Raw genomic sequence first — 18,717 nt, forward strand, 5'->3', positions numbered from 1 at the left:
ATCAGAGACCCGAGGTCTGCCCCATGCCTCCCTCATTCCCCCCAGATCCAATGAGCCCCCGACTCTTTCCCACTGCCCCTGGGAGGACCCAGCTCCCCACCTCCGCTCTCACGGGATCTTACTGGTGTTCCCTCAGCAACTGCCCTGCCCCTGGTTTGCCCCTATAAACACATGCTCCCCCCTGCCACCGTCTCCAAGTCTCCAAGGTATTCATTCAGAAATGTGCATTGGATATTACTGTGCCCCCGCAGAAGCCCTCCGACTGCTCCCCAAAGCCGCAGAGTAGGGGGCCAGCTCCCAAGAGAGCTTCCAGGACCCGCCATGATCCACTGCCCCCTCCATCTCCAGCCTCGTCCCACCACCCACCCCACGCAGGGCGATGCTGGGCTGCCCCTCTCTGCAGGCCCTGGGGCTTCCCGCTGCCACCCCTGTGCTTACACTTCCCAGAACTCTCTGTCCACCCTGGTCACATGCTCACACTTCTTCAGCTGCCAGCTCCTCCTTGACCTTCAGACTCAGCTCGGCATCACCCTGCCCGGGAGACTTCTCTGAGCCCTGGGTGGGGGGGCACCTCCGCTGTAGGTGGTGAGGACCTGAGGACCGCAGGTAAGGCTCCTACCCAATGATGATGCCCGTGTGTCTGCCTGGCTTGGCACCCGCAGTGACTTTGAACTCAGCATTGCCACGAAGGCTTCTGGGGTGGAGCCCCGGAGTCTGTGATTTTGGCAAGTGATCCTTGTCGCCTCGGGAAAGCATTGTTCTAACCTCGCTTCGCCTTCCCTGGTTTAGACCAGGGTTTGGCTGAAAGTAGGTTCTCAGCGATGAGTCGTGAATAGGACTGAATCAAAGCGTTAAATCAGAGTCTCTTGGGGCCCCTACTACTTTGCACTTCCGCTGTACCAGTTCTTTGCCATTAAAAAAGAAAACTGCGTGTCATTCCTCAGGCCCAGTTTTCTCCTTCCAGTACACAGTTCCCGTTGAAGGGGCAGAGAGTGTGTTGGGAGACTTTCTGCTGTTCGTGCCTGGTATTTCTTGTTATTCTTGTTGTTCCAGGAGGTTCCAATGCCCACAAACCCTCCCCTCATAGAATCAAGAGGCCGACGGAAGGACAGCAACCACAGGGCCTTTGGGTAACTTTAAAAGGGTGACTCTTTTTAGAGAGTTGATGAGTTGAGGAAGGAGAATGCTGCTCTGTGGCCACAGAGATGCCTGTGACTAATTGTCTTTTGACAAGTCTGAAACGGCAAGGTCAAGTGGAAAATATCTCTGGCAAAACTTTTGGTGCCATGAGGAAAAAGAAACAAGCATTTATCAAAGACCCACTCTGTGCTGGCCGTGGGTTCTGTGTTTGACACACAGTGTTTCACTGAATCCTCTCAAATGCTCCCATTTCAGGCATGAGGAAACTGAGTCTCAGAGAGGAAAACACGTTGCCCAAGACGGTATGGTTGTTACCTAACAGCAGCAGGGTTAAAGGTTGGTTGCTTAAGGCCTCATGCCTGTGAGCTTTCCACCGATCATATCTGAGCTGGGATGGGCGTCAGGGAACAAGGGTCTAGAGCAGGGCGCACGGTCCTAACCTTGGAGCCAGGGCCCTCGGGCCACCTCTCTGGACCACAGTTTCTTCCCTTGCCAGCTGTGAGGCTGGATTTCCTGGGTGCTTTCAGGAAAAGAGCCTTGTTCTAGGGAACAGGAGCTTGGGGTTTTCTGCTCAGGTTATGGCAGGTCACTTGCCCTCACTTTCCACCTTCCAGGTGAAGTTTTCTGACGATGTTCCTAGGAAGTCCTGAAGCACCACGGAGGCTGTACTGGGGCTCAAGGTAGTTGAAGGGGGTGGGGTCCTGGCCAAGAGGTGAGGTCCTGACTCCACTTTGGATGGTTTACATATGGCGATTACATGTAAGAGTTCTTAGGAAGAAAGATCCACGGCTACACATGAATGAGTGTAGAAGTGAGAAAAAGAATGAATACAAGGGCTTCCCTGGTGGCGCAGCGGTTGAGAATCTGCCTGCCAATGCAGGGGACACGGGTTCGTGCCCCGGTCCGGGAAGATCCCACATGCCGCGGAGCAACTAAGCCCGTGAGCCACAACTACTGAGCCTGCGCGTCTGGAGCCTGTGCTCCGCAACGGGAGAGGCCGTGACAGTGAGAGGCCCGCGCACCGCGATGAAGAGTGGCCCCCGCTCGCCACAACTGGAGAAAGCCCTCGCACAGAAACGAAGACCCAACACAGCCAAAAATAAATAAATAAATTAATTAATTTAAAAAAAAAGAATGAATACACACAAAGCCGGACGATTACAAAGTCTCTATGGCCCCATCTCTCTCAAGTTCAACAGCCGGGTGTTTTACTGACCAATGGCAAGCTCTCCGCATGACTGTGGTGTCAAGAGTGGTAATGTCTCCACCCAAAGCCAACACCTCCCACGGATTTGTAGAGCCCAAATGTACCAACGTGCAAGTTACTATTACTCTGCTTAGTCATCTCATTGGTCATCCACAGGGTGCTTCACAGTTTGTAAAGCACATTCATGTGCATGGTCGTATTGTGATGTGTTGCCAGTTTTACCAAGACTGTGGTTTCAGGGTTTGGGAAGCTCCATTTTAATGGCCCCACCTTCTCACTGACACCCTCACACCAGCCCCTCTGAGGCTCTGGAAACTTCCATTTGCCCTTAAAGGCCAGCTCCAGTGCCACCATCTCTGGGAAGCCTCACACCCTCCCTTTGCTGTTTGGCCCTTCTTCCTCTGGGGCCCATCTGACTCTGGTCCTGGTGAAGCATGTTCCAAGTTTTGTTGCTATTTAGTTGTTCCTCATCTCCCCTCTGATCACAAAAGCAAATGGTTCAATTAACACCTAAAGGTATAAAGAATGAAGGATGCATGAACGAATGAATGGACCAATGACTAAATGCATGAGAACCCAGTTTCTTATATTAGTCAACTTCCTCTACCTCCCTGATTCCCTAAGTAAAGTCGGTGCCGCCCTCATGCTCACCATACAGCAGGTTTATGAGGGCCTGCTATGTGCCTGGGACCACACCAGGTACAAGGGACACAGTGGTGAACAGGAAAGTCAAGGGCCTCTGCCCTCATGGAGTTTCTACTTTTCGTGTACACAGTCAGAGCACTTCTCACAGGGAATGGTCTGCCCCTGTATTGATGTGTGTCTTTCCAAATCTCCGTGGAGACCAGGACTATGTCTTGTTAATCTTCATACACCCGGCACCCAGCTCAACACCTAGTGAAGGTTAGGTGCTCAGTAAATGTTTGATGGATGAATGTTGACACCCATCACAAGCCAGGTTCTATGCTCGATCCTATTTCTGGGTCATATCCAGGACCTAGGACTAAACTGTAAACACATTTCCTAACATTCCAGGAATCTCAAGCAGCACCCTGGGCAATGAATATTTTTATTTTTCAATACTTACATTGTTTACCCTCAAGACAGGGGCATTAATAAATCCCATTCAGTGTGTCTGCATGAGTGTCTGTGTGTGTGTGAAGCTGTAGTTTCTGTCACCTGGGACCACTGTGGAGCCCTTGTGTCATGACATGTGTGATGTGTCTGGTGTGTGGCAGGGGCTCAGGAAATGCCAGCATCCTCCCCTTGCCCATTCTCAGTTATAATAGCAGCAGACAGCAACCCCTCAGTATCAGCCTCCTGGCTTAGGGCCGAGGGAGTAAGAGGTGATTTGGAGAAATTTAAAGCCAAGCTGGATCAACCTTATGGATTAAAATCACAACCCATGCATTGGAACTGATATTGCTTCTACAAAGCAGAGCAGAAGATGAAAAAAAAAAAAAAAAAAACGGAAAGAAGATAGTCAAGAATATTAGAACCTCAATGTTCACAACAGCACTATTGACAATAGCCAAGACATGGAAGCAACCTAAGTGTCCACTGACAGAGGAATGGATAAAGAAGATGTGGTACATATATACAATGGAATATTACTCAGCGATAAGAAACAATGAAATAAGGCCATTTGCAGCAACACGGATGGACCTAGAGATTATCGTCATACTAAGTGAAGTAAGTCAGACAGAGAAAGACAAATATCATGATATCACTTATATGTGGAATCTTAAAAAAAAATGTTACAGGTGAACTTATTTACAAAACAGAAATAGACTCACAGACATAGAAAACAAATTTAAGGTTACCAAAGGGGAAAGTGGGGGAGGGATAAATTAGGAGTTTGAGATTAACAGATACATGCTGCTATATATAAAATAGATAACCAGCAAGGACCTACTGTATAGCACAGGGAACTCTACTCAATATCTTATAATAACCTACAATGGAAAAGATTCTGAAAAAGAATTTATATATATATATATATAATTCACATTTTATATATATTATATAATTATATAATTTATATTTATATATATAATATATATATATCTGAGTCACTTTGCTGTACACCTGAAACTAACACATTATAAATCAACTATACTTCAATAAACTATAGTTTTTGTTTTCTTCTTGCTTGGGTAGGATCGAGTCTGAATCTCCAGCCACTGCATAACCAACTCCACTTCTTCAGTTTAAAATGCTGATCTGATTCTGGAAAAGACTCTCTGCCATTCATCCTTTCATCCCTATTCCTTTATTTAAGTGAGTGTTGGTTGAGCATTTACTATGTACTTGGGTAGGGTTGGCAAACTATTTTCACCAAGGGCCGGACAGTAAATATTTTAGGTTTTGCCGTTTACAGGGTCACTGTCACAATTACTCAGCTCTGCCACGGCAGCAGGGAAGGAGCTACACAGACAACCTGTAAATAAATAAGTGAGGCCGCTGTGTGCAATGAAACTTTACATACAAAAACAGGTGGAGGGCCAGGTTTGGCCCACGGGTCACCCCTGCACTGGGACCACTAGGTACTGGGGAAGCAGAGATGATCAGTTCCCCTGGAGAAGTTCACAGAGAATGAAATAGGCAAATGCAGCGTGCTGTGCTTCTAACACAGAAGGTCCTTTGAATAAGATAAAGGAAGCGAGGTAGGCACTTCCTGGGAGGCACAGAGAAGGACTGACAGAGGAGAGGACTTTGACTGGGTCTTGAGAGGTAAGTAGGAGTTCACCAGGCTAAGGGCAAAGAATATTACAGGTGGAAGGAACAGCATATGCAAAAGCATGGCGGCTGGAGAGAGTGCTGCGAACTGGGCTCGAGGTCACCATCTCAGCATCCTCCTCCTGCCCTGCCTGCCTTCTGGTGTATTCTCTGTACTTTTGGTGTATTCTCTGATCATTTTATTTAACCCACTTGTTTATGGGTGGCCCTACCTCTGGAGTGCGAGTTCTACGAGGGCAGGAATGACCTGCACCATGGGGTGAAGTGTCACCTTTATGTTTTCCCAGCGCCCATGCCTGCTCCCACCACGGCAGTCATCATGTTGGGGACAGTTGTCTGTTCACCCTCCCTCCCGCCCTCCCTATCCCACCCCTCCAGGTGGTCACAAAGCACCAAGCTGATCTCCCTGTGCTATGCGGCTGCTTCCCACTAGCTATCTATTTTACATTTGGTAGTGTATATATGTCTATGCCACTCTCTCACTTTGTCACAGCTTACCCTTCCCCCTCCCCATATCCTCAAGTCCATTCTCTAGTAGGTCTGTGTCTTTATTCCCATCTTGCCCCTAGGTTCTTCATGACCATTTTTTTTTTCTTAGCTTCCCTATATATGTGTTAGCAAGTACTTGTTTTTCTCTTTCTGACTTACTTCACTCTGTATGATGGTCCCTAGGTCCATCCACCTCACTACAAATAACTCAATTTCGTTTCTTTTTATGGCTGAGTAATATTCCATTGTATATATGTGCCACATCTTCTTTATCCATTCATCTGTTGATGGACACTTAGGTCGCTTCCATGTCCTGGCTATTGTAAATAGAGCTGCAATGAACATTTTGGTACATGACTCTTTTTGAATTATTTTGCACAGCAATGGAAACCATAAACAAGATCAAAAGACAACCCTCAGAATGGGAGAAAATATTTGCAAATGAAGCAACTGACAAAGGATTAATCTCCAAGATTTACAAGCAGCTCCTGCAGCTCACTATCAAAAAAACAAACAACCCAATCCAAAAATGGGCAGAAGACCTAAATAGACATTTCTCCAAAGAAGATATACAGATTGCCAACAAACACATGAAAGAATGCATCAAGAACGAGGCTTTAGGAAAACACAGAAGTGACACTTCGTCCCATGTCGTAGGTCATTCTTGTCCCCAGAGAACTCGCATCCATGTCCCCCAAAACTACGGAGGCAGGCCTGCCCCTTGGGGACCGAGGACTTACAAGCTGTGACGTGTGGCAAGTCACACCACTACTTAGCCCCTCTGTTTCTCATCTGAAAAACAGAAATAACCATGACACCCCTGTCCTGGCTTGGGCTCCCTGGGAAGCAAACTCTGAGGAAGAGATTTAGGCGCCGGCGGGGCGTTAGGGAGCGGCCCCATCCATCCCGCGGGGAGGAAGAAAGTGGGAGGGGCCGCGGGAGGAGCTGGACGGTGATGCGGTCACAGTGAAGGCTTCCGGGCTCTGGGCTGCATGGTCCTGAGGGGGTGAGGACCTCATGGGAGTGGGGCCATTTCTCAGAGAGTGAAATGAGTCTCTCTGGCTCCACCTTGGGAAAAAAAAAAAAAAAAAAGATCTCCAAGAAAAATCAGGGAAGCTTGAAGTTCTCAGTCTTCAAAAACGAGTCTGTCACAGGCACTCGTAGCATTACAGCAACCGGAGGACCAATCCAGCCCTCCCATTGAACAGATGGGAAAACTGAGGCCCAGGGAGAAAAATGGCAGAGCTGGGTCAAGGGTACAAGTCTCTCGACTGTCAAATGGGTGTCTTTTCGTGTCAGCCTGCCATGTCAACACGCCTTCTTTTTCTGCCAAGTTTCACTCAAAGGTGGAAACAAGTCAAACTCAATCCAGCAAGGCATCTAAAAGTCCTTAGGATGTGGTCTAGGGACTGAGCTCTCTGGTGTGGATCGGAATAAATCTGCACACAGATTCCAGCTCTTATCACTCACGTTGTGTGATCTTGGAGAAGCCACTCACCTTCTGCACCTGTCCTCTCATCTGTAAAATGGGCATGGTGATACCAACCTACCTCAGAGAATTGTTGCAAGAATTTAATAAATACTCTGCGGATAAAGTGCTTGGTCTAGAACCCCGCTCACTGGAAGCACCCCAAAATAACAGCTGCTACCATTATTATATGTTTTTGGTGCTGGCCTGGCACTGAGAAGCTTGGGGCAGGTGAATGATCTCTCCCTTCATGGGACTTATGATAAAGAACTAAGATTTAGAGTTGGGGATGAATACTTAAAGGCAAAGGTCAGGGAGGGTGTAATTAAGTGACTTTGTATGAGGCAGTGAGTAACACAGAGCTTATAAGAGAGGAGGAAATGCATAGGGTTGACCTCAGACTGACATAAAATGTACATTTGACATCATTTCATTTCTTATTAGAAATATCTCTTGTAATCACCTGATATTAGATGCATTTTCATCAAAATGTCAAAGCAGTTCAGCAAGGCAGGCAGTCATTCCCATTTTACAGAATAGAGGACATGGGCTCGGAGAAGCCAAGCGACTTGCCCAAAGTCACACAATTAGACATACTCAGGACGGTTTTTAATGAAAAAAGAACGTTTATTGGTATTCTTTAGTTCTTCTGATACTTTTTTTCCCTTGAGGTGAAATTAATCATTTTATTTAAAGTGTACAATTCAGTGGCATTTGCTACATTCACTATGTTGTACAAATTCCATATCTAGGTAGTTCCAAAGCATCTTCATCACCTCAAAATAAAACCTCTTACATATGAAGCATTTATTCCCTATTTCTTCCTCCTCTAGTCCCTGGCAACCACCATTCTGTGTTCTATTGGTCTGATTTACCAATTCGAGATATTTTATATAAATGTAATCATACAATATTTGTCCTTCTGTGACTGGCTCGTTTCAGTTAGCTAATTGTGCCCAGTTTCATCCAACTTGTAGCATGTATCAGAACTTCATCCCTCTTTATGACTGAATAATATATCTCATTGCATGTATAGACCACAATTTGTTGATCCATTCATCCGTTGATGGACATTTAGGTTGTTTCCACATTTTGACTATTGTAAATAATACTGCTATAAACATTTGTGTACAAGAATTTGTTCAGTTCTTTTGGGTATGTATCTAGGAGTAGAATTTCTGGGTGACATGCTAATTCCATGTTTAACTTTTTGAGGAACCCCCAAACTGTCTTCCACAGTGGCAGAACCATTTTACATTCTCATCAGCAGTATATGAGGGTTCCAATTTTTCCACATTCATGACAACTCTTGCTACTTTCCTTTTTGACAGTTTTTACATTCATCCTAGCAGGTGTAAAGTGGTAGCTCGTTGTGCTTTTGATTTGCATTTCCCTAATGCCTAACGACATGGAGCATATTTTCCTGTGCTGGTTTGCCATGTGTCTACCTTCTTTGGAGAAATATCTATTCCAATCCCTTGCCCATTTTCTAATTGAGTTGTTTGTCTTTGTGTGTGTTACATCATAAAAGTCTTTTCTATATTTTGGATACTAGACCCTTATCAGATATATGCTTTGCAAATATTTTCCCCCATTCTGGAGGTTGTACTTTCACTCTGGTGATAATGTCCTTTGATGCACAATAGTTTTTCATTGTGATGAAGTCCAAGTTCTCTGTTTTCTTCCGTTGCTCATGCTTGTTGTGTCATCAGGGCTGATATTTAAACCTGGGTCCTCTTGCAAAAAATTGAGGTCCCTTCTGTACAACACAGCAGCCTTTGGAGGGGCGGTGAGAGGAACTCACATTGGACGTGAAATTAGCCTGGTCCTGAGGGAGTAAGGGGCTGCCCGTGGGAAAAGCTGTGTGAACAGAAAGACTGAGGTGAGTGGAGGGCTCCCTGAGCAGCTTCTGCCCTCTCTGTTGGGCTGAGGAGGGGTCCCAGTTGCAGATGCTGGAGGGAGCTGTGCAGCAGGAGGGCCTTGGAAGGGCCCTGCCCAGACAGGAGGGCAAATCTCTGAACAGAACCTTGGGGGCAGGGAACTAGGGGCAGCCATGAAACCACGCGGGGGGAGGTGGCGACAGCAGAGGAGAGGGGAGAAAGGACAGGAGAGAGGAAGAAGAAGGGGAACATCCGGGCTGGGGAAGGGACAAGAACAGGTGTGGGAAAAGAAAGAAAGTGCTTTGCCAAACTCTCAAGCACCAGGTCCGCATTCCACCTGGGACAATTAGCGAAACAGGGGACCTCGGGCTCCAGCCTGTGGCCGCCAGGGGTGCCCCGAGGGGGCTTGGAGTGAGGGCTTGCCTTTGAGAATAATTTCAGACCCAGATACATGTACAAACGTGTCGTGTCTTTACACACGTTAGCTCATTGAATCTTCCCGCTAGCTCTATGGAGTAAGTATTTATCTTCTCTACTTTACAAGTAAGGAAACTAAGATGCTGAGAGCCAAAATAACTTGCCAAACGTCACGTTACCGACAAGGGACAGACCAAGATTTGGACTCTGATATCCTGATCCCTAGCCTCGGGCTCTTTCTGCTATCACCCAGCTACAGTCAAATCCACAGTGATGCTAAGTAAATCCTAGAGGCCATTCGGATGCAGAGCGCTGTGCACACAGGTGTGGGGTGGAGATGCTTGCTACTCAAAGTGTGGTCCGTGGACCACCAGCTTCTGTATCCCCTGAGAGCTGGTTAGAAATGCAGACTCTCAGAACTGCTGAATCCGAATCTGCATTTTTAACAAGAGCCCTGAGAGGTTTGTATAACAGTTTGGGAAACATTTGTCAATGCCGTATCATTTCAGACTTTCAAGAAGAATTTTTACCATTAGAAATAAAGATAATAATAAAAGTAATCATCATATTTAAGCTTAGCATCCTGAGTCAACCACAGACCTCCCAAACTTGGAAATATCATTTAACCAGAAAAGATCATAATCTGTTTTGCTTATCAGCCAACAGCTGACCTCAAAGCCTTTGGCAAGACAAGATGTTCTGCTCTCCCAATGAGATCAATAGTACGCTTCTGGTGGTATATTTATCTAGCTAGCATTTCTGACAGATGTTATGTAAAACTGCCCCTCTTCTTTCAGCTATCTCTGCTTTATCTGAATTTCTGACTTAGCTTGGCCCTAGAGCACATTGATGCTTACGCAACAACCCAGTGTTTCTCTTTGGAAGTCCCCTGTGTTCCCACAGTGGCCTTGCCTCCTGCCCTTGCCCTGCAGATAAGACAGCTGTGTCCCACCTGCAATTCTCTGGGCGAATTGGGATCCAACATTGGCTGAGTCCTTACTGCCTTCAATTCTTTGAGAATTTTCTGGACTTGACCGAGGTCCTTTTCAGACCTTCTTTGCCAGCTTTGCTGGGAGTAGAGACTGCTAGGTGAGTAGACCCACCTGTCTCAGCGTAAGTGTAGGTCATGTCAAGCAGACTTTTCCTCCGCTCTCCAGGATGGCAGGGGAGGAGTGTAGCTGGTGGGTTAGGACCCAGGATGGGACCCCAAGGGCCACATGATTTGTTAGCGGCACAATTCAGAGTAAAACTGACCCCTATGTTTGGCAGGCTTCCCTCTAAGCCCTGCAATCTCTGAGAGTGTCTCTCAAAATGCAGGAAAGAGGACAAGGAAAGTAGGGGGTCGGGGGTCTTTCCCCAGCTTCACAAACCGTGATTGGGCTGCAGGATGGTGCCATGTCTTCATTACTCTTGGAAACTCAAATTCCCTGTAGTCAGGAGTCTCTCAAATTCTTCATAAATGGCATCATATCATTGATAACTATAATGAGTACATGCCCAGTGAAAATAATAATAGCAGCAAAAGCAGCAATAAATTGGGGTAATTTTCTAGTCAACTTCTATTTTTCGAATATAGTGCTACATTTCAAAGGTCTTTTTTATAGAAGCCAGGGGTAACGTATACTGGGTGAAGAGGAATCAGAAGAGCGGTATTTCCATCAAGGATCCTTAGAATGGAGTGTGCTGGGATGCTGGGAATGTCATATAGTCTGATGGAGGTGGCATTTCTGTACATAGGTGCAGACACATGTAAAATGCATTGAGCTTTACACTGAAGACTCACGCACTCTATATAAAGTGTACCATACAGAAAGGGCAAACGTCCCTTCGACGTGTCTTTCCACCATAGGCAGTTCACATGTCTTGTCTGATTTCATCTTCACTGCACAGCTGCGTAGAATTGTTGATGGGTTTACAGAGGGGGAAGCTCAGCTCTGCCACTCACCACTGCAAGCTCAGACACTCTCCCGGAAAAGCCGCTTCTTTATCTGAAAGTGGTTCCTGATAAATTAGATTATAGGGGGTTGTCTGTAAACCCTTGGTCACCACTCCAGCCCTGCTTTGTCTGCACATCACCCTAATCGAGGCGGATGCCACTGTGCGCTGATGCACTGAACCGCAGGTAGGCTGTTGGGACATTAGGGTGGATCCCATCTGGACAGCGCTCGTGTTCCACAGTTAGCAAGTCAAAGCTCGTACTGCTTGCCCCACCACAGGCCAGTTAGTCGAGAGACCAGGCATTAGGGCAAGGAACAGCGACTTTATTCGGAAGGCCAGCAGACAGAGAAGATGGTGTCCCAAACAACCATCTTACCCAAGGTAGAATGCAGGCTTCTTTCATACTGAAAGAGAAGGGGGTGTGGTTGGTTGTTGCAAACTTCTTGGTGCCAGAATCCTTTGTTCTTGAGGCTGTCCACCTAGGTCAGGTCACAATGTTCCTATAAACCTCCAACAGGACAAATGTTATTCTCTGTTCTGCAACTTTTTATCTCTATATGAATGGAAAAGTGGTATACCCTTAAAGGTCAGAGGCTTGAAAATGGGTGATCCTGTATATTTCAGGCTGTAGGCAACATTCTTAACTTGTAGCCAAGGCAAGAGAATACAAAGGTTAAAGGAAAAGAAACAGATCCCATGTGGAGTCGGATTTGTTCTTCCCTATTACACTGTCTTCTCCCTGTGCGGCTGCGTTTCCCCGAAATAACTTGAGCACTTAGAAGGGTAAGCAGGGCATGTCCCTCCTGATTGTGTGAAGTGTTCCATGGCAAACCTCGATTAAGCAGTCATAAAACTATTTAAAAACCCCAGCTGGAAGGACAGGGCAGACCCACTATTTCCATGCTACTTGAAATGAGATTGCTTCCTCTTAATCCTGGAAAATATAGCGCGTATGTAAGTGAGTGTGTGAGGGAGAGAGAACAAGAACACGGTAGGCAAGCACCCCAAATTCCCTTTTATCTTGGAGCCTGTGCGCTTCCTTTTTCCGCTGAGCTGTTAGTCTGGGCAAAGGACATGGACAAACGTGTACTCATTAAAAATGCTTCTCACGTGGCTAATCTGTGCAGGGGTTTGGAAGAGCTGGCGTGATGATCCCAGAAATTAGGACAAGGCTGGGCGTTCTCCAAGAGCATCAGGCTCTGCCTCTTCCCACTTCAGGCTCATGGTGGATGTAAATGAAGTGTTCGTTGAATTGAACTGAGCAGAGAGAAGCTGAAAAATAATCCCTCTCGACTATGTTTCCCTGGAGATCAATCCAGGCACGCACAGGTACAACCAAGTCAAATCTCAAGTCACCGAGTCATTATTACTCTCCTATGATGGACCAGAAGAGGTTGTATTCAGTTATTCATTTGTTTATTCAACAGACATTTATCTGTTGAGCTCCTGCATGTGTCAGAAACTGTGCTGGGCGCTGGGGTAGTTACAAAGAGGTAAACCCTTCACCCTCAAATAACTCAGGAAGAGGACACATTCTGTGATAAATGTAACACAGTGTGTTCATTCCCAAGGCTCCTGAAATCTGCAGGAGGGGCGTTTTAGCTGGGGGCACGTTGGAGGCATGCAGATAAGTTGCAAACTTATCTCTGTTTAAGTTCAGAAAAGCAAAGGGAAGAAAATGGGCATTGGCTAAATTCCATCGTGTTCCTGGCTTTGAACTAGGGGTTTTTACATAGTTTGTCTGGTTGCACTTTGTAAGACCCTTGCAAAGGAAAGGGTTTTCCCCTCATTTTGCCGCTAAGGACACAAGAGTTTTAGAGAGGTTAAGATGACCTGTTCAAGGTCAGAGAACTAGAATGTAGCCCATCAGAGTTTGAAGGGTAATTTTCCTGGCACCATTGAGGGGCGTAGAATGGAAAGGGTTGGTGGGTTGGGAGGCTGGCTGGGTAGCCCATCCCGCAAAGAGTCTGCACTTTATCCTACAGACAGCTCTGCTGCTTGGCAGCTCAGGGGCCAGATTTGGGTTGTGGTAATTGTCAAATAGCAGCGAGTGGAAGTGTAGAGCATGAAGTCTAGAGCCAGATGCCTGGTGGGTAATGTCAATTCCACCTCACACCAGCTGTGCCATGTGGGGCGGGTGACTCAGCTACTCTGAGCCTCATTTTCCTCATCTGCAAAATAGAGATAGTCACACCACTTCCGCTCTCCCAGGGCTGCTGAGAGGAGTGAATGAGTGTCACATTATCCTGTGAGAAGCAGTGCCCAGAACAGAGAAGTACATAATGTATGTTAACAATTCTAATGAATATACAGCACCTAGCACAGTCTCTGGTACCTAAGTGGTATTTAATAAATGATCATTTTTCTTATCTTGTGTTTTACCAGAATTATCAAATATCTACAATGCTTAATTGATCTGTAGCACAATAAGGTAAAGAAGGAAGTATTGGTCAGCTACTGATGCCATCTGGAGACAGGGGCATCGTTTATTCATTGAGAATAAACCTTTTTGGGCAACTCAGAAGTTAGGGACCTACGAGAACGCACTTTCTTGACTCGAGATGAGTTTCTGTGTCCCGCTGTGTGGCCGTGATGTGAGGGGTTGCACAGCCATTCACAGATCGCTCATGTTTGTAACAGGGGGGTCTTTTCCGCGGCTGGCTGGCTTGGAGCTGGTTAAAAGTTTCTTATTTTAGAGTGCTGCTTGAGAAGTACCCCAATTTTACTGCAAAATCTAGATACTTTTCCTTTGGCTGTACCGCCAACCCATTGTGTCATCCTGGAGGCGTCCCTTTCCTGTTCATTTGCTTATTTGATCTTCATAGTATCCCATTTAATAAATGGGAAAGTGAGAGAAATGAAGAGACCTGCCTCAAATTACAGAGACAATTAGACTAAGGATGAAATAGGAATGAGAACCAGAAACTGGGAACTCCTGGCTAGATTTGGCTGTCAGGAGAATCTAACAGCTCCACAAGGCAGGGGTGTCAGACGCCCTCCACCCCCAGGACCCAGACCAGCTCCCCATGGACCCCTCTGTGCACCCTGGGCCAATTTCCCACCCCAACTCTGCAGGGCTGCAGCCCCTCCCTTCATGACAACCTTCTCCAGGGGTCTCTGCTGCTGCAGAGGTGAGAGACGCCTGGAGCCTGGCCAAGACCGCATCAGTAGCCGGGGAGTGTAGGAGAGTGAATGCCCCAGGGAGCAAACCTTTGACCTATGGGACGTGGGAGCCGGTGGACGCGTTCTTCCCCCTACCCCCTCCCCTCCCCAACTGTCTGTTTCCTGGTGCGGTACTTCATAGGCCTCTTAGAGACAGTCCCTCATGAATAAACAATACCAAATGGAGGCCAGCTCAGTGATCCACCTTGTGATGCATCCCCCTCCTTCCCTGCCCCCCACCTCCCCTTTTCTCTCTCTCTCCAGCTTCTTTAGAATTCTCTCTAGTCAAGTAGTAACACATAGGCTTTTGCTCAGCCTCCGCTCAGTGGGATTCTCAGAGAAAGTAATTTCACTCTCTTTATTATTAATTAGGATAGATAAAAGGCTGGAGGGAAGGAGGGAGAGAGAGGAGGGGGGAGAGATGGAGAGAAGAGGTGGCACTGACTGTAGATGAATATTGAAGAAGCATGATGAGTATTACAGGAGTTGAGACCAGTACAGTGGTTCAGGTTCAGTGCACAGACTCTACAGCCAACTGCCTGGGCTACATCCTTCTTTCGTTAATTACAAGCCTGTAATTGGGCAAGTTACTGACCCTTCCGTTTCCTCATCTGTAAAGTGTAGATGATAATAATTTCTGCCTCATAGGGTTTCTGTAAATATTAAATGTTCTGATATTTGTAAAACACCTAGAACAGTGTCTGAAACAGTGTAAGCATTATGTGTTTATTAAACATGCAAATCAACAAATGCCTCTCCCTTGAACTGGTATGCAGGACTCTAAGGAAGTTAGTGAGTTTCTCTGGGCCACAGTTTCTTTAGCAATAAAATAAAAGGCTTGAGTTACAGTCGAGTATCTGACCAGTTCTGATCCTGGATATTTTAAAGAGAACCCAGGTACTAATGCAAATCCAGCAGGGATGGTCTTAATGATCTTGTATAAGTGGTCTTAAGTTTTATGTAAATTTTGCCATAATTAATCCTCACAAGAGGTCTATGAGGTTGCAGTGAGTTCCCTGCATTTTACAGATGAGAAAGAAAAGGCTCAGAGAGGTTAAGTAACTCATGCGTGGTTACACAGTGAGCTGTGGGGGGAGAATGCAAACTTGGATCTGATTGACTCAAAAGCCCTACCAAGTGATATCCTGTTCTAGGGCTGACAAACTATGACTGTATAGATCTAAGTTCTGGTGTTAAACATGTGAAGAGTGGGCTGGTTGCATCTTCGCAATTTGTAGATTACTGACTGGGTGTCCTTCTGCATACTTGATGGCTAATGAGAAAAAGGGGGACAGTTGCCCAATGGTCTGGGGTCGGAGCGTGAGATGAGATGGATTGATCTGTGGGCTGGAATATAAGGGTCCAGATAAGGAATGAAGCACACATTTTGAAGGGAAAATACCATTTGGGTTAGAATTCACTTATTTCTCTGTCTGCCAGATCCCATGTTGAATCTGGCCCATGGTGGATGATGCCCCAGCACAGGTTTCCGTGGGACTACTTCAGCTTTCCCAACAAATTTGGATAGATGAATGGTTTGGGTTTCTTAAAGTTTTGTTTTTTTTTTGGCAAGATGTCTCTATGTTACTATGAAACACTTCATATTTTATTAAAGGAACGATTGCATAAAAAAAATAAGACATGGTTTCTTTTGTCACTTTCTTAGAAGAACGGCAGTGGCAGAAATTCAGAGCCCCAGACTTTCTCTCTAGATTTGAAGGGGGACAAGGCTGAGGGGTCATTGGAGGATGGAGGGGTCGGGGGAGTGAGGAAGAGAGACATGCACCAGTAATAGCATCTCCCCGCTTTGGGTCTCATTTCTGCAGAAGCCCAAACACTTCCCTTCAGTCCAAGCTAATAGCATTTGCTGTGAGTTTATTTTGATATTGTCACAACTGTCCCCAGAGAGTGGCATTGACAGGCTTTCTTTTCTTTTTGCCTTGGTATCACAGGACCAGATTCATTGCTCACGGGTATCAGAATCATTTCATCTTGACACCAAACCCTGGCATCTACAGATTCCAAGAAACAAGCCTCTGCTTCTCGAGGAGGCTCAGACAGGTCCTTGCGTTGGGGCGACCAGGACATGACAGACCATCTGTTTGGCAGAGATTACTTTATTTAAGGGCAGGGTGGGCTTGGACTCAGATATGCAGAATGAGCAGTGGATGGATTTATTATTCTATTTAATGCATGGTTATTTGAGTACAATTTTAAGCACTGGAGACCCAGCAGGGAAAAAGGATGATAGTCTGTATTCTCAGAGAGCATCGTTTAAAAGGAGATTCAGAAACTGAACCACTGCTTCCCCCAACAACCGATTTCCAGCAGGGGTGATGCCCTAACAGCCGGGCACAAGGAAGGAAAGCATATCAGAGAAGGACAGCGTGGTCTGGGGAAGACCCTGCTCAGTAAATATTCAGGACCACCAGCTCTGGGTCAGGGACTAGGCCGCAGTGGGCACAACATGATGGAGAGACACACACACCCTGCCCACAAGGAGGTCGCATCTGATGAGTGCAAAATGGGCTTACATATAAGGTGCATAGAGCAGTAGGGACAGAGATTCAGCGGCATGCTTGGGGAAGTCAGGGACTGTTTCAGGGAAGACAGAGTGTGATCTGAGGCTTGAAGATGAGTGGTCCGTGCCAGCTGGACAAGACAGCAAGGAAGGAAGGAAATACACAAAGATGTGGAGGCATGAGAGAGCATGGAATAAATAAGATGTAGCGGGAGTCTGGTACTTATGAAACACAAAATATGACTGGAAGAGAAGAGAAGGGGCAGAACTGGGAGTGGACAGGCAGCCAAAGGCAGTCCTGGGCAGTCCGCATGCCATGCTGTGGAGTTGGCACCTTTATCCCGTAGATGCGGGGGGCTCATAGAAGAACACATTGAATGGTTCGGTGGAACATCCAGGAAGCCCTGAGACTGTGGTGGTGGTTTTCTTCTTCCCCTTCTCCATCTCATTCTTCTTTTCCTCCTCCTCCTCTCCTTCTAAAGTTGACTCTTGTTGAATATATTGTACAATTACGAGTTTATTCCTCTGTCTTAACGAGACTCTTGTCATCATAGACCCTCCTTGGATATTTGTCCAGAAGTTGAGGTCACTATTCAGTACATGATCCTTATGGCCAAGGTGACAGGTGGGACCGGAGAAGGGAATCAGAGCACACAAACCAAGGAGGAGCCCTTAACACGACTGGATCCAGTGGGTTTCAGGCCATGTGGCACAGAGGTGATCTTACGCAACTGTAGCAGGTACAGGGGCCCAAAGGGTGATCCCCCTCATCCACTGAGGATATCTGTTTTTACACTGGGGTTTTTCCAGCCAGAAAATGTTGCTTGCAAGGAACAGAAATAGTCCATAGTTAAAAAGTAAGGAGGACAAAAGGAATCCAATGGAAAACCGTGGGTTCATTCATATAATTGAAAGGAAAGCTCAGCAACTAGGTAATAATAATAATAAACATATATTGAGCACCTACTATATGTCAGTCACCATTCAAGAGCTTTACATGTATTAATTCACTTAATCTTTACAACAATACTCAGTACTAAAGAGGACATTAGTATGATGCTAATTTTATACATTAGGAAATGGAGACTCGGAGAGGTTAAGTAATGAACCCAAAGTCACACAGCGAGGCAGCATCAGAGCCATGATTTGAACACACAATATCTGGTTTCTGAATCAGTGCTTTTCATGCCTGTGCTAAAAAACAGGAAGTAGGAAGGTAAAACTGAGTGTTCTAGGTAGAAGGAAATAAAGAATGATTGATGTCTTCAGAGAAGTGTCACATGTGACAGGCCTAGCTTGGGATGACTGCCATCTTGTAACTGAGGAAGGAGAGGGTCCCTTATCTGAAAGCCTCCCCAGACTACTTGGAATAAGGGAGAGTCATTTCTCAAAACAAGCCCAACACTGGATTCCACATAAGATTTAATTTGAAGCAACAAACAAAGAAACAAACAAAAAAGAGCTCCACTAATAAAAGAAAAAAGAAATTATTACCAGAGACCTCTTATTTGTATGTGAATAAATAAAAAGTTTTAAAAGTTGAAGCTGTCAGTGTTTATTATTATTATAATTATTATTATCATTATTAGGCAGCTTTTGCACATAGAAAAATATTTAAGGTTGATTTTTTAAATGTATTAATATGAAAAATATTTAGAAATCCATTTTTTTCCTTAGGCCTTTGAATTCAACTTACAATTCTCTTTTAACATAGACTATATTTTAACAGTTACTATCAGGGAGTTGCTTATTCAAT

This window comes from Balaenoptera ricei, chromosome 17 (genome assembly GCF_028023285.1).
Source record: "Balaenoptera ricei isolate mBalRic1 chromosome 17, mBalRic1.hap2, whole genome shotgun sequence".
Classification (NCBI taxonomy): Eukaryota; Metazoa; Chordata; class Mammalia; order Artiodactyla; family Balaenopteridae; genus Balaenoptera; species Balaenoptera ricei.